Source organism: Hibiscus syriacus, unplaced genomic scaffold, assembly GCF_006381635.1.
Source record: "Hibiscus syriacus cultivar Baekdansim isolate YM2019G1 unplaced genomic scaffold, ASM638163v2 tig00110264_pilon, whole genome shotgun sequence".
NCBI lineage: Eukaryota > Viridiplantae > Streptophyta > Magnoliopsida > Malvales > Malvaceae > Hibiscus > Hibiscus syriacus.
This window is the reverse complement of record NW_024062653.1, coordinates 2672569-2691051: the sequence shown is the minus strand read 5'-3', so window position 1 is coordinate 2691051 and position 18483 is coordinate 2672569. Positions and strand designations below refer to the sequence as shown.

Genomic DNA, 18483 nt, shown 5'->3' with positions numbered 1-18483 from the left:
AAAGTTATCCAAATGTTTTTTGTACATGTTCTTATATACAGTATGAGTCATTTTTTTGTCTGCATTATTCCAAATGCCACTAACATAATTGTCATCATGTGCGAGACTGAATGGCCATTCCATATTTAGGTATGTTCAATAACTACAAAATGCAATAACTTTAAAGTAATATGTAAATTTACAATGTAGGTGACAAAATAAATAATGACAAAATTAATAAACACAAAGATTTGATTTCAACATTTTGTCCAATTTGGGAACTTAATAGGTAAAATACCGGTTAATGAGAGAATAGGTACACTTATGTGTCGATACAATTATAACAAGTGTCGATCCCAAAACATCGAAAACTATAATTATAATGTAATAGGTGAATTAGCATATAACCGGTCTAAATATACCGGTTTTTGAGAAAAACATGTGTCCAAAAAGTATCGACACAAATCAAACAAGTGTTGATACTTTTGGTCCAAAATGTATTTCAAAACCAAGTGCACTAAAAGTGTCGATACATTTATAACAAGTGTTGATCCAAAAACATCGAAAACCATAATTATAATGTAATAGGTAAATTAGCAATATAACTGGTCTAAATATACCGGTTTTTGAGAAAACATGTGTACAAAAAGTATCGACACAAATCAACAAGTGTTGATACTTGGTTCAAATGTATTTCAAGTGCACTAAAAGTGTCGATACATTTATAACAAGTGTCAATCCCAAAAACATCGAACCCATAATGATAATGTAATAGGTAAATTAGCAATATAACAGGTCTAAATATACCGATTTTTTAGAAAACAGGTGTACAAAAAGTATCAACACAAATCAAACAGTGTCGATACTTTTGGTCCAGATGTATTTCAAAAACCAAGTGTACTAAAAGTGTCGATACATTTATAAAAGTATCGATCCCAAAACATCGAAACCCATAATGATAATGTAATAGGTAAATTAGCAATATAACCGTCTAAATATACCGGTTTTTGAGAAAACAGGTGTACAAAAAGTATCGACACAAATCAAACAAGTGTCGATACTTTTGGTCCAGAATGTATCTCAAAACCAAGTGTACTAAAAAGTGTCGATCCCAAAAATATCGAAAACCATAATTATAATGTAATATGTAAATTAGCAATATAACCGGTCTAAATATATCAGTTTTTGAAAACATGTTTACAAAAAGTATCGACACAAATCAAACAAGTGTCGATACTTTTGGTCCAGAATGTATTTCAAAACCAAGTGCACTAAAAAGTGTCGATCCCAAAAACATCGAAACCCATAATAATAATGTAATAGGTAAATTAGCAATATAAACGGTCTAAATATACCGGTTTTGAGAAAACATGTGTACAAAAAGTATCGACACAAATCAAACAAGTGTCGATACTTTTGGTCCAGAATGTATTTCAAAACCAAGTGCACTAAAAAGTGTCGATACATTATAACAAGTGTCGATCTCAAAAACATCGAAACCCATAATGATAATTAATAGGTAAATTAGCAATATAATCGGTCTAAATATACCAGTTTTTGAGAAAACATGTGTACAAAAACTATCGACACAAATCAAACAAGTGTCGATACTTTTGGTCCAGAATGTATTTCAAAACCAGTGCACTAAAAAGTGTTGATGCATTTATAACAAGTGTCGATCCCAAAAATATCGAAACCCATAATTATAATGTAATAGGTAGCAATGTAACGGTCTAAGTGTACCGCTTAATTTGAAAAGTTTACCATAATGTATCGACACATTATTAACTTGTGTCAATACCTTTTTAAATTACTTGTTTTTTTCATTCATTTAAATATGATACAAACTCCAAATCGAAAAACCCTAAACCTAAAGGTAGAAAAGAAACTCATCAACTCGATGAATACCATCGTTCATAACTGTCACGATAGATATTCAGGTAGATTTTTTTGATATTTTGCCATAAATTAGGTTTGTTTGATTTACAGATTGGTCTGTTTTTCCCTTAATGTGTTTTTTTCCAATGTAACAACATCCACCTAAAATGGCTCCAAAACGTCAGTGTCAGAAGCAGAGTCTTTCTCAAATCTCTTCTCAACCCCTCTTCCCAACCCAGCTCTCTTAACCATAACCTCTTCTCAAACAATCCCCCCTTTTGAGGAAATCAGGTCGTTTGAAACTAACAACTTTAGATCCGATGCGGAGAAAGAAAGATGGCAAAGGAGTTTTAAAGTAAGGAAGATTCGTCCCGAACGTCTCATTGACTTGGTTTCTTGTTCGATGATAAATATGCTTTTAGTTTTAAATCTACGTTTACATCTTGGGGTTAGCTTGAATTCCTTGGTGTAGAACCAAAATATTACCCCAACCTAGTTAGAGTCTTCTACAACAATGCTTCCTTCGAGTATGAGCTAATAGAGTAATATAATAAGAATTAATACTCTGTCATGGGAAGGATATATATATATCTCTGGAAACTATTGCGAAGGGTTTAGGTGTAGCGAATAAAGGGGATTCAGATGAAAATGATGTAGATTGGTCTACAATTAAACGTGTTGCTAGAAATAGCCCAATTCACCTAGATCTAGAGTCCAGAGTGTTTCACAAAATGCTGACTTGGTTTATTCGCCTAGTGGGGGAAAACTTTCAATGATTTGAGACAACGATTATTGGTGGATAGTAAAGTATAAATCCAAACCCAAAACGGCTCCAAACATTGCTAAATTGATTTTTAATACAATTGTATATATAGTCACAAAGGGAACATCAATTTCAACTTCACTACCATATGATGTGTCATCACCCATCTATTGAATAAGAAAGAAGTTGATTTTGTTTCACTCCCCTGTTCGATTAACCCGCAAGATTGACATGTTATTTGTTAAAAAACGGGATATGATTTTGTTGAAAAGTCGGTTGGAAGCATGTCAAGGATGTCGGATTAGATCTAGAGAGGGAGGATAATGAAGATGACCAACTAATGGGAGACACAATAATGGAAGAAGCTGCAGAACCTCCAGAAGCTCAAGTTGGACAGGATGTCACAACTACGACAGTGATGGAATACATGGTCAATTTTCGGGAGCATATTGATTCCTTTGTGAGCGGCATGCAAGCCGATATTCATCATTGCGCGATGAAGTCTCCATGTTGAGTGAGAATTACGGCAACGACATCAAACGAGTTAGGTAATTAATTATTTATGTTTCTAAATATTTACACGTTCTGAAATGTATTTTATTTCTTTTAACAGATGTGGACAACCAAGCGGTCAATGAAGATGACGATGAAGATGATAATGATGATGATGATGATAATGATGATGATGATGATGATCCAAACAAGTATATCGTGTCTGCAATGCCGCCTGCAAGAAAACTAGTAATTTTTTATGTCAATGGTGTCCTTGCCTACATCCTAAGACATCCAGAAGGGTTCAATTCTGCTAATTTATGTCCATTATTTTAACATATATGCGTACAACTTTAATATCATTTTCTTCATGTTGCAGATGTTATCCTCAGAAATGAATTATATGAATTTATGCAATTTTGTTGTTGCCATTTGGTCATCCAAGATGAGGTTAGAACTATTGAGCAATTCAAATTACTATAACCAAAATCGTTAATATACAATTAAATGTTAACATTCAAACTTGATTACAATCTCAGGCATAACATGGACCGTGTACTTGATAAACTACTTTTGTTCTCTGACTACTTTCTATTTGTTTGGGTAAGATGATTGTCATTACACTTTGCTAACTTTAATTTCTCTAAGATTCCTACATATTTATGTTCGACTATTTGTAAGCAGGATCAAAGTAAGTGCAAACAGAAGATAAGTTTACCTACTGTAAAGATCTCAATGATGTTGGAATGAGTTTACTAATTTTAACGCCCTAAATACACTGTTGGTCGATGATTCACCGCGAAAAATGATTCATAATATGGTAAGTTACATTCATGCCATATTTTCATAGTTAAACAGTTTTTCATAGATTGATTGATTAACAATTTATGTTTTTTATTAGATAAACAATTACATATGTCCATATTCTTTCTACGCTGCTTCCCATTCGGAAGACGATGCTCTAAGTAGGACACAAGTTTATTCCTGATTATGCTCATTTAGTTTCTTGTTCCTTATAAAAAAATGTAGTTTCTTGTTAGTAAAATTGCACCTGATTAGTTTGATAATTGAAATTATTTATTTATGTCCTCAGTAAAAGGTGGTAAAATACGCGAGTATTTGGAAAATTTGTTGAAGGTGCCTAATGTTCTGGACTTCGTTAGCGATAACCCTTTTCCATCGGATTATTTTTGTTGTAGGTACATTATTTGAACATTGTTATCTATAAATTTATTGTGTATGTATGTTTTGGTTTGATTACATTGTGTTATATTTCATTCCATTAAAAAAAACTAAATCATATAACACAGTATGAATCAATTATGCAATTTCATGTTCAATTTAACATGACATTTCATTTTATTTCATTTATAATTAGAGTTTGAATTTAAATGTAAATTTTAGTCCTAAACCGAAATTCCATCCATCCAAAAAACAACTTACTCAATGAATGCATCAGGAGAAAACATCAAATTCCATTTCTAAGGTAACAACTTACCTTTTTCAAATATCAACACTAGTGATAATGTGAATAATGAATTTGTCCATAATGTATTTCTAAGGTAACAACTTACATTTTTCAAATATACCGGTTTTTGAGAAAACATATGTACAAAAAGTATCAACACAAATAAAAAAAAGTGTCGATACATCTTGTCCAGATTGTATTTTAAAAACCAAGTGCATAACAAAGTATCGATACATTTAAAACAAATGTCGATCCCGAAAACATCGAAAAACATAATTATAACGTAATAGGTAAATTATTAATGTAACCGGTCTAAATATACCGGTTTTTGAGAAAACAGGTGTACAAAAAGTATCGACACAAATAAAAAAAAGTGTCGATACATCTTGTCCAGATTGTATTTTAAAAACCAAGTGCACAAAAAAGTGTCGATACATTTAAAACAGTGTCGATCCCGAAAACATCGAAAAACATAATTATAATGTAATAGGTAAATTATTAATGTAACCGGTCTAAATATACCGGTTTTTGAGAAAATAGGTGTACAAAAAGTATCGACAGAAATAAAAAAAAGTATCGATACTTGTCCAGATTGTATTTTTAAAAAACCAAGTGCACAACAAAGTGTCGATACATTTAAAACAAATGTCGATCCCGAAAACATCGAAAAACATAATTATAATGTAATAGGTAAATTATTAATGTAACCGGTCTAAATATACCGGTTTTGAGAAAACAGGTGTACAAAAAGTATCGACACAAATAAAAAGTGTCGATACATCTTGTCCAGATTGTATTTTAAAAACCAAGTGCACAAAAAAGTGTCGATACATTTAAAACAAGTGTCGATCCCAAAAACATCGAAAAACATAATTATAATGTAATAGGTAAATTATTAATGTAACCGGTCTAAATATACCAGTTTTTGAGAAAATAGGTGTACAAAAAGTATCGACAGAAATAAAAAAAGTATCGATACATCTTGTCCAGATTGTATTTTTAAAAAACCAAGTGCACAACAAAGTGTCGATCCCGAAAACATCGAAAAACATAATTATAATGTAATAGGTAAATTATTAATGTAACGGTCTAAATATACCGGTTTTTGAAACATGTGTACAAAAAGTATCGACAGAAATAAAAAAAAGTGTCGATACATCTTGTCCAGATTGTATTTTAAAAACCAAGTGCACAACAAAGTGTTGATACATTTATAACAAGTATCGATCCCGAAAACATCGAAAAACATAATTATAACTAAATGTCTCTAACATCATGTGCTGGACTGAATAATCATTCTATTTCGTCTTCAAAAAAATCAGTTGAAGTAGACTGCGTGCTTGTATTCAAACCCAGCTTGCTTGAGGACATGTTAGTTTGTTATGTACCTCACCGTTGCAGAACCCACATCACCTAATCTTCTCGACCTTGTTCTTTGTTACTCTTTTCGATTGCGTTGTTTCCTGAGGGTCGCGAACGTTGTTTAATACACTGCTCCGATTGACAAAATCATTCAAACCAAACGAGTTCTCAAATTCTTCTGTTAGTCTTTTCATCTCATCTTGCGGTTTGAAAGACGCGTCTGTCTTTGATGCAGCGTAGCATAACATACTTACTGTTGCAGTAGAGAAGCAAACCTTGCCATTTGCATTATTTCTTGAGGCATATTCAAATCAATAAAACTGGGTGCAGAAGCCTTCGCATCCTTAGTCCACCTACTTGAATCAAGACCCAGGCAAATATATGTAATCCAAGTGCTTCAAAACGTGAAGTTGATGGCGACATGGAAGTCCAACGGTCTCGAATTTTCTGCATGAGCAATTTAGAGTTTCGTACGAGAATCAAAACTAATTTCAAATGCCCTATTTTTTTCTTTGTACTTTTCAAATAAAAATATTGACATTCATCTGATAATGACTGAATCTCTTCCTGAATCTGGTACAATGTCTCCCGTTGAAGTTCTTCTTGGAACGCATGAAAAGATTTGCGCGTAAAAATCTCAGAATCATGACTTTCAAATTCAACCAGTTTTGTGATATGGAAGGGCTTCGTTTGGGAACTTAAGTAATCCGCTTTAACTCATTCAGACGCATTCTACTAATTCCCTTCAATTACACAAACAACATCTAAATAAGTCTTCTTGTATTTTAGTACAATTACGAGTGAAGCATTCATAGACTCGTACCTTTGTGTTAAGCGAATATTAGCAAAAAAATGACCGATTAGATATGCTTGTGCCCATATGTGCCGAGTATTTCCCTTCTCAATCACCATGGATGCTTTTCGATGTTGAATTTGAAACAACTAACGCCATTGAATATCAAATTCGTCATTGTCCACTAGGAAGCCATGCATTTTGAGAATGCTGCTGTAAATTTTGGGTCACCAATGTTAGCTTGTGTATTACGAGAAAGATGCCAAGAACATAATATATGCTTAGCATTAGGGATAACATATTTGATAGCCCTCTGCATTGCCCTATCCCTATCGGTGACAACTGAAATAGGCGATTTGTTCATCATGGCTTCTAAAAAATTATGTAGCACCTACTCGAAAGATTGAGACGTCTCGTCAGCGATTATGGCCGTAGCAAACACAATTGTGTTATGGTGATGATTGACACCGATGATAGGCATAATTGGTCGACCATACAAATTATCTTTGTACGTTGTGTCGAACGCAATTACATCACCGAAGCATATGTAATCTGATCTCGATGTAGAATCCGACCAAATAAGATTATGCAATGCCCTGATTCATCTACCGAGTATGTCACAAAAAATTCGGGATCATCATGTTTCTTATAATCAAAGTAAGCAATAAGCGCATTCACATCCCTATCGACGATTTCCTTTACTTTACCTTTTGAAGTGCATTGTAGAGGTCTTTATGTGTAAATCCAACATTATGATAGCCCCCTGCCTGCTGCGTTGAATAGTTCATTACTTGTGATGTACCAACACCGACCTCTTTCAATGATGTTACCTCATCGATATCAGCCTTACTTACAGCTCTATTAGAACATAAATGGTGTCATAATAGGTGTGCACAATGCATGATTATGTTTCTGATAAGACTTATTTATAACCACTGATCGTTGTATTTGTTGTTGTAACTATGACTCTAGCCTTGCATCATGTTCTTGTGATGGCGTATGAGCACGTTGACGATCAACGGTATTGACTTTTGATTCTCGAAACCCTTTCGAACAACAAAATTCTTGTGTCTTCACATTCCCTTCTATGTCAAGCCGTGTTGTTCCCCGACGTGCACTAAACCCATATTCCTGTGTGAATCCCTTGTAAAAGTACCAAGCTTGATCACGTGAAGAGAAGAGCTTACCAACCAATATGTCAAATTCATCAACATTATGTACTTCATGGCATTCATCAATTGGCTTAACATTGTCTTGCATCAGTATGATCTATGGCAAAAATTTTGTTGTGCAATTTCAGTGGTCCCAACAGGAGTTGATGGAGATGTAAGTAAAGGTTCATTGAACAACATGTTTTCAGTGGTGCTTCAATAGGATGGTATTGGTAGTGGTAGTTGAAGGGTGGGTACAACATTAAATTTGCAGGACATATTCAGGTATGTACAATAACTACAACATTTAATAACTTTAAAGTAATAGGTAAATTACAATGTAGGTGGTAAAAATATATTTTTTTAATAACAAAATTAGTAAACACAAAGATTTGTTTCGATACATATGTAAGCATATGTCGACATTTTCCAAAAGTATCGACCCCAAAAACATCGAAACAAATAATTATAATGTAATAGGTAAATTAACAATGTAATCATATACATATACTAGTTAATTATAAAACAGGTCAACATAACGTATGACACTATTATAATTGTGTCGATCCTTATTGTCTACAATGAATGGCCAAACGACAGGCACGCATAAAGTGTCGATACATTTACAATGTAACCGGTAGAAATATACCGGGTTAATGAGAGAATAGGTCAACATAAAGTATGACACTTTTTAAATTTGTGTCGATACTTTTTTCCAAAAGAAAGCACAAACAAGTTCACGCATAAAGTGTCGATAAATTTAAAATTGTATCGATCCCAAAAACATCGAAACCGGTAATTATAATGTAATAGGTCAATTTACAATGTAACCGGTTGAAATTTACCGGTTTTATGAGAAAATAGGTCAATATAAGCGTACATATTACATTATATAAGCGCTACCTAATATGTTATTGTACTTGATAATATTTCGTTAAATGCCTATTTTATTATATAAGCGCTACCTAATATGTTATTGTACTTGATAATATTTATGGTTAAATGCCTATTTTATTATATAAGCTACTTAATATGTTATTGTGCTTGATAATATTTCCGGTTAAATGATATAACATAACTGGCCTAAATTTTAACCGGTCACTCTTTAACTGGTCAAGCCGTTTTTTAGCCCTTTTTTAGGCGCCACACAGCAGAATCACCCATCAAACACGACTCTCTCATCCACATTGGGTTGAGCTAACTGAATAATTACACTGTCAAAAACAACAACTGTCGTTAACCTAGAGCTAGAGATGATAATTTTTGAATGTTTGTATGCGAAAGGAGCACTAAAAGGTCAAAATCTTGGATAAAATTTTATTACTTCAAATGAATTTTAAAGGAAAAGGAATAAAATTGTGGAGGAAGAGAAAAATTAACATTTTAATACCAATTTTATCTCATATGACGGTAGACAACGATCGAACAATTTTTTTCTAAAAAAAAACTTTAATTAAAATTTGTTAGTGTCTTAGATGAAACCTTTTATAGTTTAGTAACCAAAACGAGATAACTACTACGTTCAGTGGCTAATGGTGTAGTTTAACAAAAAGAATATAAATTGTCTGACCCGACCCAATTAATAAACACATAGATTTACAACCCTCTTTTCCTTTCCTCATCCGGAAATTGTTATTTTCCTCTCCGGTCTTCTAATGGAAATCGATCCCCTTCCAAACGGCACCGGTTCTGCTGCCACAACAACCACCGAACCACCATAACGACAGCCGAAACCATGCCGCATCAAACACGGCTCCCTCGTCCAAACCGAGCCAGCTGACGGAATCGTTGAAATTAGAGCATCAATTCCTGCGTGTTCCCTTCGAACATTTAAAGAAAACGATCCGAGCAAATCATCGAACCGTTGAGAAAGAAGTCTCTGCCGTTGTTTCAATCGTCGCTGACAGTAACGAACTCTCCAGGACGACGCGGTTTTGAGTCTTTCTTCCCTTGTTCTCGTTTGCAAGGCCTAAAGCGCAAGGTATAAGAAGAGACTTTTGCAATATATTTTTCCTTAGTTAGGTTTATTATTTCTGAGTTAAGTGAGTGTGATATAGACTGGATTGAAGTTAGCAAAGCAGACTCGGTTTTCAACTTCCTCGAGATCTAACTGTTAAGATTTTGGGTAATTTTGTTGAGAAAGTAGATGAAGTTTAAATGATTTAGGATCAATGTACATAAAAAGAAACAGAATAAGTAATTCGATTTGAAATGCTTAAATTTCTGAAAAATGAAAAGTTCAGAATTTACTTCAATTTGATAATACGAGTATCCTATATGTTTCTTGTCTTTCAGTTGGAAGAGGGGAATCGAACAGAGAACTTACAGGCACAGAGGTGTCGGGCTCGTCTTGATCACTTGGAATCTGTGGACGTTGAGAACCTGTCAGAATGGAATAACGTGAGATTAAAGCGTATCCTTGTGGACTACATGTTGCGTATGTCATATTATGACTGCTATGAAGCTGGCCCAAAGTGGCTATATATAGGTAATTTTACATGATTGTTTAATCTGATATGGAGTTGTTACAGGTGTCATTCTTTAAATAGTGGAGGTTTTCACTTTATATTTTGGTTATTGGAGAATTTGGAAGGGCTGTCATGTAGTATTACCTTGAATCAGAGTGGTTCATCTTCTTTTGTCCATAATAATATTCACAATAAGCACATTTCAACTTTCTGGATTAGAAGGCGCTGCCATTCATCTGTGTTTCAAGTGGCTTTTTCTTTCACTTCAAATGCTTGAAAACATTGTTGTCATCTGTTTTTATATCTTGACAATAGTCCAGTTTCATTCCTCATAATAACTTGAGGTCCAATGGAACTTTATGCTCATTGTAGCAATTACAACACAATCGAAGTTGCACTGCATGGATTCACATCACGTGTCACCATTCTTGGGAAAATCTGGTTTTACCTTTATTTTGCAATGGCTCTGCTGTTGTTTGAAGCAAATATGTCTTACATAAGAATAACTAATTAAGTTATGTGGTATTGTCTGCCTACAGATAGCCCCTGCAATTTAATTGAATTTTATGTTCCAGGAACTTGTCGATATTGAAGTTTTCCAAGAAGCTAAGAAAGTCATTGAGGCCCTTAGAAATCAGCATGTGGGTCCTGCCCTTGCCTGGTGTGCAGATAACAAATCACGGTTGAAGAAGTCCAACGTATGCTCTCATTTTGTGTTCTGAATTATGATGATCATTGCGCTCTTTGAGTTTCACTTGATGTGATTTTAACCTTTTTTTTCAAGGCCATGATTCTTTAAGAGTTAAATATAATTGAGCCTTCATGATGCTGTTTAATTACTCTTAATTGCATTCGTTAGACTCGGATGATCTTTACTCTTTACTAATCTGTCAAGAATTTGTGGGTATCCCAGCTTGTATTAGAACTGTGATTTTAGATTGTATCTGGGACTGGGAATGTGTTCATATTGAATCATTTTGGTTGATTTCGATCAGAGCAAATTCGAATTCCAGTTGAGACTTCAGGAGTTCATTGAGTTGGTACGAGCTGAAAACTACATGCGTGCTATTTTGTATGCTCGAAGGTACCTTGCACCATGGTGAGCTGCTCATTTGAAAGAATTGCAGCAAGTCATGACAACATTGGCCTTTAGAAGTAATACCGAATGTGCAAAGTACAAGGTAAATATTACGCCTCTTTTCATTAGCCTATTGTTACAGGTTACTTAATTGTTTGATGCTTAGTTGAATGTCTGGTTGATGAATGAATAGGCAGTAACGGGAGCAAAGGCAAAATCAACAACTGTCTTGCTCAGTTTATTTAATAGGCCAATTGTTTGTTTTAGATGATTGATGGCATTATAAATATGGAGCATACTTTAAATTAATGTAGAAATAGAGAAATGATCTTTTGCATTGACACATTTTTTTATATTTGGATAAGCTGGCTGAAATTGTATTATTAAAACATTACATCTTCTTCTGTGTAAATTTTGTCCCAACGCTGATCAATCATAATGCTTCCTTTTTGCTATGGCCTTAGCTATACGACTCTATACCATCTTGTAGGATTTAATAGCTCGGGTTTGGCCAATGCTCACCCTATTTGTTTATGATACATTTCCAGGTTTTGTTTGATCCAAAGCAGGGGACTTCCTGGTGGATCAGTTTAAACAGGAATTCTACAGTTTATATGGCATGACCCCGGAGCCATTGCTGAATATTTATCTACAAGCAGGTTTGTCCGCATTGAAAACTCCGTCCTCATAGAAGCTACCATTATCTGCCGTTTAGAAGCTCCAGTGATGTTAGCAAAGCATTTAACTGATGATCTTTAGCAGTCCTTGAGTTGGCATTCTGGGTTACATGAAGTTGTAAGAATCTTACATTGCATGTGTGTTGACATACATGTTTGCATGCATGTCTTTAACAAGTACATCTAAATTCCTGAACGACCAAGTCCTGTCATAAGCTTTGATATTTCTGCATTTCCCTTGACATAATTAGATACTGTTATGAAGATGACTGCACCAAGGAGGACCCATTGTCACAGGACAACTTCCGGAAGTTAGCAATACCATTGCCCTACTCGAAGCAGCATCATTCAAAGTTTGTTTGCTGCATAACCAAAGAGTTAATGGATACAGAGAACCCACCTCAAGTCTTACCAAATGGCTATGTCTACAGACCAAGGTTCACAACAAACTTTCAATTTTTTGTTTCCATTGGATTCAGTCAAGTGATTAAAGAATGGGTAAACTATGCATTTAGTACCTTAACTATCGGTTTTGGTCAGTTTTAGTACCTAAACTTTCATTTTTTTAAAACCATACCTAACGTTTAGTTTTCATTTCATTTTAGTACCTGTTAAAAACTTAACATTAAGTTTTGAATTTTTTTAAAGTTTAGATACTAAAACGGGCCAAAACTAATAGTTTAGGTGCTAAATGTGTAAAGTTTTTAATGGCGGGGTATTAAAATTAAACAGATATGGTTTTGAAAAAATTGAAAGTTTAGGTACTAAAATGGAAAAAAACTGATAATTTAAGTGCTAAAATCGTAGTTTACCCTAAACAATTAGAGCAGACGGGCCGGTCTGACCAGTTGAACCAAGAACTGGTTGTCCTTGCTGTGCATCATTATTTGTAAAACCAGGTTTTCTTTGAACCGGTAGGAAGTTGGCATTTATATTTAACATTTAAAATCACTTTTTATATACTTAAAGCTATTTTGATCCAACTGGGTGGACTTTTGCCTTTTGGAAAACCGAAAACGTCGATATGGCACGATCCTATAGCATCAAACGATAGGTCCGACCTGTTGATCTCTAGTCCAGTTTTTTTAAAACCTTGGTTAAGTCTTTTGTTTGCTTGTGTAACACCCCGATTTAGGGGTTAAATTTAAGAAAATATAAATTGGTGGATTTAATTGGTATTTGGAAGAAATTGGGGATTAAATTGTAAAATTTCAAAGTTGGTAGACCATTTTAAGAAGTGCAGGAAGTTCAGTGAAACTCATGGTTTACCCATTTTTATTATGGGATGAATTATAAATCTCAATTGCCGTGCCCAATTTCCAGTTTATTTCCCAGTTTCCTCATGGTTAACCAACTTTGATCTCCGATCTACTCATCGTCCGACATCTGATCGACGAGTCGAAACCATCATCGTGTTCGTTGTTAACCGAGGAACAAAACCCTTCAAACCTTTCGTCATGAATCGTCGCCGTTCTTCGTTAATTTCAGTCGGAAGTATCGTCGGTAATAACCCGATTTCAGTTGGTTTTTCATCGATTCACGACGATCCGATGATCCGTTTACGACACCTCCCGCACCATCGTGTTCCTTGCATCGTTCCGAGTACGCCGGTGTCATCCTTGGTCCGTCGACGACGGCGCGTGAGGAGGTAAAGCGGTCAAAATTTCTGATTCGTTGAAATCGAGCTCTCCGCCGTTCAAAATTGTGAACCGAGCTTTGTAAGTATCTCGAAATCGCTCAAAATAATTTTAGGAATCTTTCCAGGAATTTAGCACTGTTCACGCGCCGCCACTGCGCGTGGGGAAGAAAAAAATGACCGGTTTTGCTCCTATTTTGACCGGTTTGACCGTTCAAACCGACCCGACCCGTTTACCAGAACCGTTGACCCGTTGACCGTCGTTGACCACTGTTGACCAAAACTTTGACGGGCTTTGACCGGGCATTAAACGACCTTTGTTTTTGACTGAGTATACCTATCCTGACATTTTTTTGATGTTCCAAATCCGATTCCGCAATCGTTTTTCGAAATTCTGACCTAAAGGCCTTGAAATTGCCGGTCAACTCGTTGACTTTGATTTTGACCGAAAATTTCAATTTTCGAAAAGTCATATTTTATGCTTTCGATCCCGAATCCGAATCTGAAGTCCATTTCGCCAAATTCGAACCCGTAAGCTGTCTTTCACTGATTTATCACCCGATTCGATCCGTATCGCAATTAAGCTCCGTTTCTGATATAATTTATGTTGATATGTGTCTGAGGAATTATTGGAAGTTGAATTGAAGATCAAAGGCGTTCGAATGGAATTTTTATGGTCGATCAGTATTGCACGAAAATCGAGGTAATACTTTACTACCTCTTTATGCTTTATGTAACATGTTTATATTGATAAATGCATGAACAAGATAATTGGTCACTTTGGTGGAGTTGAATAATTTATACACTCGATATGATGTGGTAGAAATTCTGTAAATAATTATGGGATCGAATGACTAATATAAGAGATTGAGGAATTGTTAGATTAATTACAAGTTTGTGATTAGTGATAAAGAAATCAACCCTGTATCTGCAACTTATAATTTATTTCATAAATGTTAAATGTTAAAGGTACTTGGATGAGAAATTATGGAATACTCTGGTAGGGTAAAATTACAAAAAATACCCTTATGTTATAAAAAGACAAGATTCGAGGATTTTACAAACATATTGATCTGATAAAAATATTGACGTGCATAAGAATATTGTTTTATTTGAAAATTATGGATAACCAGTTTTAATCTTATGAGAGTTTGTAAAGGATACTAAAGTTTGTTAAGAGAACCGTTTCAAGATCAGAGAGTGTTCAAGAAAGCAATTAATCATAGGATCTCTAAATTTATTATTTTCGTTAAGAGCTAATATCGAAATTATCTGGTTAAGAAATTACGAAAATACCCTTAAGAGGTAGAATAGTCTGAGTTGACTATGAATGAGAAAATACTTAGGGGATTCGTACTTAACTCGATCAAGTACTGATTTAATTGTTAAGATCCTGACTTAGTGCAGGAAAATTCCTGATATTGTTTGTAAATTGAGAAGGCACTTGACCCAGAAATATCCGAATTATGAGTAAATACCTGAAGAACAATTTGTCGGGGTTGTTCTGTTGTCAAAATTGTTCGAAATGACTGAAATAAATGATAAGATTGAATTTAATAGTAAGATCAGACGGAAGGAAATGATTAAAGTACACTGAATTACAATGACCAAGAATACCACCAAGCTCAAGAATGATTGTTATCCTCGAGGTCTGAAATGAATGGAATAAAACTGAACACCAAAATTACCAAAATACCCTTATGGCCTATATTAAGTAAATGTCTTGGATTAATTAAGAATCCAAATAAGCATAGGTGTTGGACTACCTTTAAAAGTTATAGAACAAAACTTAAGTGAGTAGATCAACCCTAAAGCTATGTCAATACTGAACGACATAAATATTACTGGAATGCGTGTTCGTCTTTTCAAGTTTATCTCGATGATAAATTTGGAAGTATTCAGCTCAACTCAACTCTCTAGATCATATTCAGTACTAAGAATTGATATGTGTTCGACAAATCAACCACGGACTGAACTGAACGAAAGTACAATATGTATCCGAAATTCAGAAAATGTCTGATTTACTCTGGAAAACTCTTAAGTAACCGGGATAGACTTGACTGTTAAATGAAATAAGTAACCTCAATGACTGATGATTAAATAAGTGATTTGGATGAGTCTGGAAACGTTAACGAACAAATAATGAAATGTTTTTATGGGTCATGAACTATAAATCAAGCACGTCAGCATTTCATGATACTGTGAAAACGTGAAAATGAAATAAAGAGCATTGAAATATCTATGGATAAGAATGTTAGGTATAAAATAAATAAATACCCTGGAAGGACAAAGAATTGACCAGTCGATGAGCATTAGTTATGGGAATTATTCATATCGAGTAACTCGTTAATGATCAATCAACAAAGATTGTAAAATTTCTGAATCGTTCTCCCTTATCAGCTCAAATTAGTTAGGTTATATCTGAAAATATAAGTAGCTCAGATGTAAAAGATTCTGAATACCCTTTTGATTATGTAGAGTTTTCAAAAAAAAAAATGTATGAATAAGATATGATCTCGATAAGTCTCAATCTGAATAACTTATGATTCCATCAGTTATTGAACTCTTCCAATAGTGATTATAAATCCCAACATTCTATCGGTATATTGAAGATCCGTGTTTTCTGTCTGATAAGATTATTCTGTACTTATGAATAATATCTGTAAACTCTGGTGTGTTCCTACCCACATGAATATTTTATCTAATTTTCGATTGAATTCTGATCTGATACTTGACATGAATTTTGATCTGATATCTGACATGGATTCTGATCTGATACTTGATTTGGATTATGATATGATACTTGACTTGGATTCTGATATGATACTTGACCTGGATTTTGATATGATACTTGACATGAATTATGTTTTGATTTTTGATATATCCGTTTACGGACGAAACATGTTTTATTTGGGGTATTGTTGGAGGTTATATATGCAGGTTCCTCGATTTTATGCTCGGGGCCTTACTTGGTGTTGGTGGGTGTACGGTTTGGGGAACCTACACATTATGGTGTTGGTGGGGTGTATGGTTCTCGGAAACCTACACATTATGGTGTGTTCGGTTGGAGGGATTACTATGGTTTTTGATAAATGTTTTATGGGAGGGTGTTGTTGGAGGAAGTTATCGTTACCGTTACTGCAGGCTCCTCTGCTTTGTGCTCAGGGCCTTACTTGGTGTGTTGGTGGTGTATGGTTCTGGGGAACTTACACATTATGTGTGTTTGGTTGGATGGATTAATATGGTTTTTGAATAAAAATATGTTGTGAATTGCCACTGTTTAAAAGAAAAGATATCTTTTCACAGGTTTTGCGGGAACACACTAGATAACCTATTCTGATCTCTGAACTCAGTCATCCGAAATATTTGTCTGAACTGAAAGCTCATTGTCCGTTACCATGAAATATCAGTAGGATCTCTGCATAAAAATCTGTAAATGTTCGAAAATAATAAGGATATGTATGTTTATCTGTATCTGCACGTTCTTTAGCATCATCTGGTAGTTCTGTATTACTGAGCTTTTCGAAACTCACTTTATTACTCATCTTTTCAGGATAAAAGAATTGTATCAGTGCATCTATCGACTTCAGTAAGGGAGTTCTTCCGGCGTTGTTGCAGAGTATGGTACATATGATTAGTGGCATGTAATTGTATTTTGATTTATATACGAGTCTAGAAATCTGTTTTATTTTTAAATAGTGACAACTGATTTATTAGTTTACATGTACTGATAAAAGTTTAAAATTTCAGCTATTTTTAAAGTGGGTCGCTCCGGTGGCCCAAATGTGACACCCCGGATCGAATCTGGTTACCCTTATCAGTCTGTGGGGGTTACAGCTTGTCTTGTGTGGTAGGCTCTCAAAGAAATGGCCGAGAAAAACAACGGGAAAATTACATGTCCAAGGACGGGTCTGGTCTGCAATTATTCTGAACTGGTTAAGGCCTATATCTCATAAATCTAGCACAATCAAGACTGCAAAGTGCAAAGGTAACAAAAATGAACTCTTCTTGAACTGTTTCCTCGTGTTACTGGTAATCCTCTGCATCATCTGTAGATATTCCCAGCTGCTTTCGAAATTTCCAAAACATCGATTTAAGAACTTAACACCGTAATTCTTCTTGCACCTTAAACTTGTTAGGGTATAATAATTTACCTCATGTAAATATGCATCTGAAAGTCGCATCGGTTTAACTTTTGACCCGGTTTTTTTTTACTAATTTCATGTAGATTATCATTGTAGGAGTAGAGATATCTCGAGTCACTTTAGGAACAAGGAAAGAGGATAGCATTGTCTTGGCAAAGAACAAAATCCCTTTGATATGAGTTGGGCAACTTTAAATTAGGTCAAATTCTGTAAAATGTCCCCTTCTTATTTGTTTTATGGATTTGGTCCTTCTACTATAATCTGATCATTTCATTTTTTATTTAGGGATAATTAGATCCTTTGTACTTTCTATATTTTGGAAGTTGAGGCTAATTTTTCATTAATTTCGTGAAATAATTTTTTCTGATTATTTTTTAAAAATTATATGATGTGGCATACTTATCAGGTTAGAGGTGTATTCAGCCTTCAAAATATCCCCTTTTCTCGTTAACTATCAGTATCCGATCATTGATCGTTTAATCCTGATCGACTATTACAAAGATCTATTATGAAAGCGATTGACTATGGGTACCTTTCAAAAAAACATTGGTTTTTATTTTAAAATATTAAAAATATTACAAAACAAATATTAA

The 18483-nt window shown here is 34.4% G+C and overlaps 1 pseudogene; it reads left to right on the top strand.

The window, feature by feature from the left end:
- Window positions 1–9504: 9504 nt before the first annotated feature.
- Window positions 9505–17909, top strand: LOC120115466 (annotated as a pseudogene).
- The last annotated feature ends 574 nt before the right edge of the window (window positions 17910–18483 follow it).